This window comes from Corvus brachyrhynchos, unplaced genomic scaffold (assembly GCF_000691975.1).
Source record: "Corvus brachyrhynchos isolate BGI_N302 unplaced genomic scaffold, ASM69197v1 scaffold116, whole genome shotgun sequence".
NCBI classification, from domain to species: Eukaryota; Metazoa; Chordata; class Aves; order Passeriformes; family Corvidae; genus Corvus; species Corvus brachyrhynchos.
This window is the reverse complement of record NW_008240221.1, coordinates 6,520,698-6,529,218: the sequence shown is the minus strand read 5'-3', so window position 1 is coordinate 6,529,218 and position 8,521 is coordinate 6,520,698.

The window sequence follows — 8,521 nt, the reverse complement described above, 5'->3', positions numbered from 1 at the left end:
CCGGAGTGGGGGGGTGTTGTGTGGGCAGCAGCCGGCGGCGATGGCAGTGGAGCAGAGCCGTGCATCACTGAAACACATGCCAGAGCAGGGCGCGGGGGTCCACCGCTAGGAGGCCCGGCCAAGATGTGGGCGTGGCGCCAGGCAGCAGCAGTGCAGCTGTGACCAGAACTGGAGGTGGCAGAGGAGGTGGTGTGCGAGGAGCTGAGCGGTGCAGCCTGGCCTGGCCCGCGCGGCCCTGAATGCAAACCCGAGAAGTCAAGACCCCGCGGCGAGAGTGCACAGGCACGAGCAGCCCCAACGGCCCCGGCAGCCCTGGCAGCTCAGGCAGTTACAACACGGGAGCGAGTAAAAGTGAAAGTGAAAGCAGGAACACGGCGAGACAGAAAACAGCAGCAACTTGGAAAAAAGAAAAAATCATGGTAGCTAAGGTTTTAGGAATAGTAAAATGGTATAATGTCAAACAAAATTATGGTTTTTTAACAAGATGTGACAAAGGAAGACATATTCATTCATAGAACTGCCATTAAAAAGAATAACCCTAAAAAATATATCCCTAGCTTAGGAGATGGAGAAGTGGTAGAGTTCAGGATTATTCAAGGAAGGAAAGGCTTGCAAGCAGCAAATGTTACCAGGCCCAATGGTGCTTCTGTGAAAGACAGTATATATGCTGCAAATTGTAGTCATGTCAAACAATATCCCCATTATAAGCAACCCATACAATCTCCCTTTCCCAATCCTACCTTTCCCTTTTATCCTATATCCTATTACCCCCAGTGTATTCCTAATCCGTTTTTCCACCCATGGTTTCCCTCACAAAACCATGCCTTTATCAATTGTTTCCACAAAAATCCCTTTCCAATGCCGAGTGGCGGATGACAAGGGGGGGGAGGGGGAATTAATTATTGTTGTTTAGAGTTCCAACAGGTACAAATGGAAGAAACCCTCTCCTGCCTCAGTTTCCCCTCAAAGCATGCTCAGAGAGTCCTGCCTCCCTTCTTCCAGCCCTAAAATGTTCCAAAGAAAAAATCTGTTCGGACATTTATAGACTCAGGAGAGTGGCTTGTTTTCTTTTGAAATTGTTATCTTATGTTTGTCCAGTTGTTTCCAATGTTAAGTTCTAAATCTCTTTTAGTTAAAACAAAAGGGTGAAGTGTTGGGGTTCCTCCCCCCTGGCGTGGGGTCTGGGGGGAGGGGACCCTGGGGTAGAGGCACGGCCTACGGGGTTTCCCTACTCCCTTGTCAATCTTGTTCTCCATTGGTTGTTTTGTGTTTCCCTGTGCGGAGAGGACCCTGGTAGTTCTGTGATTGCAACAGTCCTTCAGCAGTCCCCAGCCATGCGGCTGGAAAATAAACATCTCTAAAACATCTTCCAAGAATTGGTCCAAATTTCTTTTCCACAGGCCTCACTGTTTTATACACGTTGCAGTAATCCCTGCTGCAACACTTGTTTATTACAATGTATCACCATTATTACAATACAAGACTATTTCCACTATACATATAGGTAATTTTAGTTTAACATTTGAAAACTCATAACCTTTTAGATAATTTAATACAAAATGAGCACTGATTCCTTCAGTAACCAGTTTATTTGGTGGTGGTGGAACAACCACTTCAGACTGGGCTTAGCACTGCTAGGTTCTCTGATTTGTGGAGATCAAAACCTGAACAAATGTGATGGCATTTTTTGAACCCAACAGGAATCCTCTCACATTTAATAGCAATTCTGCCTAAGTACATCACTAGCAAGAAAATCATACATTACAGAATTGTCATAGGTTAGCAAGCATAGTCCCAGAAGGGACGTCCTTGCTAAGGGGTGCTTACAGTTTCCTCTGGGAACTGATAGAACCTATCAGCTGGCCAGTTTGAATATGGACAATTCTCTAAGCCACTTAAAGTTGTGATCACCTCTGTGATCCACATTTAAGAATAGGCAAACGCCCCCTCCAAGCTCTCTCTCGTTTCCGGCACTGGGACAGGTGACTGCAGGGCACGAGCAGGGCCCAGTGGGCCCGGCCACGGATGAAGATCTGGGGGGTGGAGTGTTCAACTCGTGAGCAAAAGCACCTGCGCTGAGATAGGCAGATGCTGACGCCGCTGTAATTTCATGAGAAGTTTGGACAGGGAGAGATTGACCAGATGAGGACTTTTGCTCCAAACGGGAAAGGAGAAAACCTCAGTCCCTAGAGATGAACCTGATGAGAACTTTTGCTCCAAATGGGAAAGGAGAAAACCTCAGTCCCTAGAGATGAACCAGATGAGGACTTTTGCTCCAAATGGGAAAGGAGAAAACCTCAGTTCCTAGAGATGCTCCCAGAGATAGTCCTAACGATGAAGATGATGAAGACCCTTTGTTCCCAGGGAAGGAGAAGGGCCTCTGCTCTTAGAGATGAAATGCTCCCAGAGATGGGTGAAGAGAACTTTTGTTTCTGGACGGCTCAACCTTAAAATTGTACCCCAAAAAACTTCAAGAGTGGACCCTCGAACGCGGGAAAACCAATTGCTATCTGTGTGTGACATTGAACAAGCTGCAAGTCGGGGGAAAGGACTCACATGCAGGCAGAGAGACTCCTCTTCCTAAATGGACTGAACGATATTTGGAAGTGGGCGGCTGTCTCGTTGTGATACTGTTTTCATAGCATGAGCAAGAAGAGACTTCTCTTTCTAAATGGACTGAACAAGGTTATTATGGAAGTGGAAAACAGACTGAACATCTGAAGGGTTGTCTTTGAACATTGTCAGTGGGAGAAGGGAGGAAGGTGGGGGGAGGAGGAGAGTTCTGAAGGTGGTATAATTTTTTTTTCCTTCTTCTTTTAGGTCTGTTAATAAACTTCTTTATATTCTTTCAAGTTTGGTGCCTGCTTTGCATTTCTCCTAATTCTTATCTCACAGCAGATAAACAGTAATGAGTATTTTGGACCAAACCACTACACTAAATTGGTGTTTCTGCCCGGTTACAAACCGAACCCGTGACAAGAATATTGGTTTCCAACTCCAGTGAAGTGCTGCTTGACTGTGACACACATATTTGAAGATGACATACACAGCACACAGAACTGGATTCATTTCAGTACTAGAGCTTTTCAGATTTATACTTCTCATTAACCTTACTTTATTTTGTTTTTCCATCTGTCTTTATAGTTGTCCTGGTCTTGTACATGAGGGGGTGGAGCTTGGAGTCATGTGGTCTAACCGAGGTTGTTATATGTTCTATACCACTCATATGACTACAAGGGGATTGGAAGTATGGAATTCCCCACTTTCCTGAAGAAGGAGCATGGCTTTGCTTGGAGGAAAAATGCATATATGGAGGATCCCTGGGCTGCTTTGCCTTGGCTTTTGGTATGTATTTTTGTTATTAATATTGTTGTTGTTAGTGTTGGCTTTCTTATTTAATTGCTGGTTTCCAGTAAATTGTTCTTATCTCAATTCAGACTCTCTGTCTTTTGTGTCTCTCTCACCAAAGGGAATGAGGGGAAAGTAGTGGCTGTGTGGGGCTTAATTTCCAGCTGGGTTTAAACCACAACATTTGTAAAAACAGGTGGTTTAACAATTAGACAGTATAAGTAATAAAGAAGAAAAAGTGCAAACTGTCATTTTCCGTTGGTTTTTTGGGTTTTTTTTTACCTCCCCTACTCTACTTTTTCTCACTGATTTTGTTCTGCATTCTGGTTTATAATCTACTAGCAAATTTATGGACAATCAACAGAAAAGAAAACATTAGAAAAGTACAATTAAAATGGTATAAGTATTCTTATTCTTTAGTGTTCAAAAGTATGAAATAATAAGACTAAAAAGAATTAAAAAGGAGATTTTGGATTATGTATTTATAACTTTGCATTATTTAATATTTAAGGGTTTTTTAATACTTATTTTTTTAACTTAATTAATGAGAGCTATTACTTCCTTGTAACGAAACATGGATATTTAGGCACCCAGATAACTTGAGGTCTAGGTCTTTAAAAGGACCTCTCTGAAGTTCAAGATATATTTTAGGTAGCAAAGTCACATTGCATGTTTTGAATGAATTTTTTTAGTATGAAATACTCTGATTTTGAACAGAGACATTCGCATTTTACATTAGTACAAATCATGGATGTTCCCACATATTTAGCCACAATGGGAGTGTAAACCAGTAAATTTCTGACTTATATGTCAGTACAATCTTGTTCAGATGCAATGTATGTGAATCTTCTAAATCTAATTACCTATACATTTAGCACAGTCTATCTTTCCAATTTCTTGTGTAGGATATCTTAGATATCTTTATTCTTACATTCTTAGATATCTCTATGGTGCAGTATAGATTTCAGGATGGTTAAACTTTAACCTGCAACACCAAGTCAGCAACAGAAATGATCATTAACTTTTTGTTTCTTCTCAAGCACCTTTCTAAGGATATGTGAAGATGAAAGGTCTTTCTAAGGTAAACTGAGATTTAGATACATGCAAATTTAGAAACAAAACATCTTCCTTTCAAGCTCCCCATTTCTGAAATGTGTACCTAAACTATTCTGGCCACTCTGAACTATTCTGGAGGTGGTGAAATACCTTCATCAACTGTCACATAAGGACATATGTACAATAATTTGCTCATATAACAAAAAGGTTTTAAAACTTTCAATTGAAAAAATCTTGATGTAGACACTGAAAATTTGAAAAGTTTTGTCAGTTTAGGAGGTGGGTACCTTTTGAACAGGCTGAAATGTATCAGGAGATAATCCCAAGAAAGAATAAAGGAATATACAGAAACCGTTGATGAACAGAAAAGAGAGGAAATGGGGTGAGGAAGCTTTTAAAGGCTATGTGTGGACCAAACATGCTTCAAAGTAGTTTCAGAGCTTTATAAAAGAAAACTATGCAGCCATTCCTTCTCTTAAGAGTTCCTTTACTTACTGGAGCTGCAGTCAAGGTTTATTTTTTTAATTGTTGTTATTATTATGCAGACATTTGCTTTGTACACTCCAATCCCAACAGAGTTATTGCTGGGCAAGTCACATTTTTTGCAAGTGCAGCAAAACTTCTAAACCAAAAGAGGTTTCGAGTCAGACCCTTAAACTTGCTCTAACTTCCTAGAGATGTTTAAAATATTCATGTCAGTTTTAACAGATTAATTAGCAGTTATTGACTAGCAAGGGTAATTACTATGTCAGATGTGTCTAATTTACTGACAGCTGCACTACAATGCTTACAGAAGATTTTTTCATAAAGTTTAAAAATCATTTGATGTAATTATATTCAGGCATGTGTTTAATTTTCTGGTTATCATCATATAACAAATTTTCTCCACAAGCTGAAGACAGGAAAACATAGTCAGAAATATATTTATGTGAATGGAACAGCCATTTAGTTTACATACATATGTATAGGAACAGACAGTATCCTGCAGGCAACACTTTTGACTTTGCACTATAAGGCCAAGAACCTACTTTTTATCATATCCAGTTATTTTACTGTAAGTACTATAACAATTTCTGCTAAAGAAAATGCCAGAGTAGTCAGATATTGATTTGGTTTCTCCTACTATTAGTAGTTTACTTCTATAATAAACATTATAAATAAACATTATTGTCTGCAGATCTAGAACTGAATATCATTTATGATCTGTCAAAAAATGTCCTCCTATCAGTTTCCTTTTATTGAATTAATACATAAAACTGTGCTTTTAAAGATGCAAATGACAGGCAAGGGTGCACCAAAAGCCTATTTTATGGGTGACTTCAGCTAACTATTGAAGTTCAGACAGTGCAGAGCTAAGGAATGTTCAGGCCTTTTCTTTCATTTCTCTCCATTATGGACATTCCTACAAGTAAAAAGCCAACAGACACCACATAGCTTACCTTTGCCAAACTCTCCTACTGAATGTTAGTAGGTTGACGAATGACTATTGATAAACAAGACATTTGCCATATTAAACCAAAGCTACGAAGGACCAAACTAAAGGACAAAAAGCAAAAGAAATTCTACATATACAAAATATAGTTCTAGTACAGCTTAGTGCCAGGTTAAATGTACAGACAAGTGAACTTGGGCTGTCTGGTTTGAATTGTGCTTTCCTTTAGCAGTATGGGCATGATCATTCTGCATCACTTAGGCAGTTACCCTTAATGGTTCAATAGAGATGGTGTAATTGTATTTTTGCCAATATTTTTCCATATTTTATATATATAATGTATGACAGTCTTAAGACCAAAAGAAATAATGACTGGGTTTTCTAGGATTTTTCAGGCCCAAGGCTTGAAACCATGTGTGAACTTTCAATCTACCAGAATGACATTTTTATAGTACAGTAAAAGTGATACAAGTTAGCTGTGTTAGGAAATATCATGAGGGTATGTGAGTGGGAGCATGGCAAAAGACCTGCTGGAATTGTGTGATAAAATATATGGATGAATGGCATCACTCTGGGTGTGAACTTCCATATTACTCTTAGAGGCAGTATCAGGAGTGAACTATCACCAAAATAGCACATGTTCCATGAAAAATTGATAGTTCACTTAAAAATAATGCCTGGGTGTTAATATGCTGAATCCATTAAGAAAGCAAGACCCTGGAGGAAATGAGGAGACAAGTTATTTGACATTGCGGTTTATATATTGACACTTCATGTTATCAAACTGTGGAGCACAAGAAAAAGACTCCAAAATTATGCATGGAGGAACCAATCCAATAAATGGATTTTATTATCTAAGTAGTTTAATTTTAAGAGTAGACATCATGGTCTAATCAAAATGCATTTAAAACCACTTTACTCCAAAAACATCTCAGTACCACATCCAAAATTCTGAAGCTAACTCATATTTGAACCTAGAATCATAGAATCTTGGAATGGTTTGGGTGGAAAGGTGCCTTAAGATCATCTAGTCCAACCACCCTGCCATGGGCAGGGACACCTTCCACTAGGCCAGGTTGCTCAGAATCCCATCCAACCCAGCCTTGAACACTGCCACAGGTGGAACATCCACAGCTTCTCTGGGAAAGCTGTTCCAGTGCCCCACAATCCTCACGGTAAAGAATGTCTTCCTAATATCTAATCTAACCTACTCTCCTTTAGTTTGAAGCCATTCCCCCTCGTCCTATCTCTACAGTTCCTGATGTAGAGTCCCTCTCCAGCTTCTCCATGGGCCCCCTTCAGATACTGGAAGGCTGGTCTGAGCTCTCCACACATCCTTCTCTTCTCCAGGCTTAACAAGTCCCAACTTTCTCAGCCTGTCTTTGTCGGGGAGGTGCTCTATGCCCCTTATCAACTTTGTGGCCTATCTCTGTACTTGCTCCAACAGTTCCATGTCCTTCAACCTGAAAAATTAAGAACACAACAGTCCATGGTGCTGAACAACCTACCTTGGAAGTAAGGGGAAATTTGAAGGAAGTCAGATAGAGAAATAGTCAGGCTTAGAAGCAGACAGAAAATTTTTACAATAGTAATCCCTTAGCAGCAGACAGAAAATTTTTACAGGAGGGAACAGTCATTAGTCAATCCTTTTTAAAGGATTGAGAAAGGAAGAGATGGATAAAGCAAAATGAACTATTAAAGTTCTTTAATTATATGATTTGCTTATTAATTGTAAATTATTCATTTGTGTGATAGTGTTTAATAATATATCTGATCATTTTGAGTGGGTGCATTTTTAAACACATATTTTTAAATGGGGCAATTTTAATGAAGCTCTTCTGGGAATCTGTTCCACTGAGACAATTAAGGGTGGTTCCAATTTACTTATTATTCCTTTTGAAACACTTGTACTATGCTTCAAACATGTCCATAGTCCATGCTGAAGATAAAGATATTGCCAGACTATCTACTGAAGGATTACTGCACTGTTACAGAGGCAAAAATCCCAGCAGGAAAACTAATATTGCATCTGCTGTCTGAGCCAAATTCAGATTAGCCTAATTGAATAATACTGTCCCTGCCCACCTCTGTGGGGTGCCGCGTGCACCCTCAGAAGCACGGGTGGGTTCAGTGTTACAGTCGGTAGCAAAGAGTTGAGAAGGGCATTTGTGTGCGTTCCAGCAGGAGCATTTATTGCTGCTACACTGTCGAAGGGTGCAGAGGCAAATACGAACATGAGCCCAAAACTCACAGTTTTCTGTGGGAGTGGGGGGAAAAGGTGGGACTAGGGAACAGGGACCAATGGGGAACTCTGGGGGAGTGATGAGGGGTAGAGGCTGACAGCCAACCAGGGAATTCAAACTGGGATAGATTAACATAACAGAACAGGCATCCTGGGAGAAGCCTTTCTGGTCACCTTAACATAAAGTGGTTCTTGTGGTACTAGGGAGTTGTCTTACAGAAAACTCTCTCTCCCTTGTAATGTATGTTCACCAGCCACCACAATTGAATTCCGCCTACCTAAATTTGTCCTGCAGGGTATAAAGCAGGCAGTTCAGTCTTCAGAGTCATGTAGGCTACAACCACTTTGAAAAAAGCAGCAAAGGTGCCAACAAAGCCAGCTATGAGGGAATCTGATAAAAACACATATAACTGTTTAGATAAGAGTGGCTTTGCATGTCAATA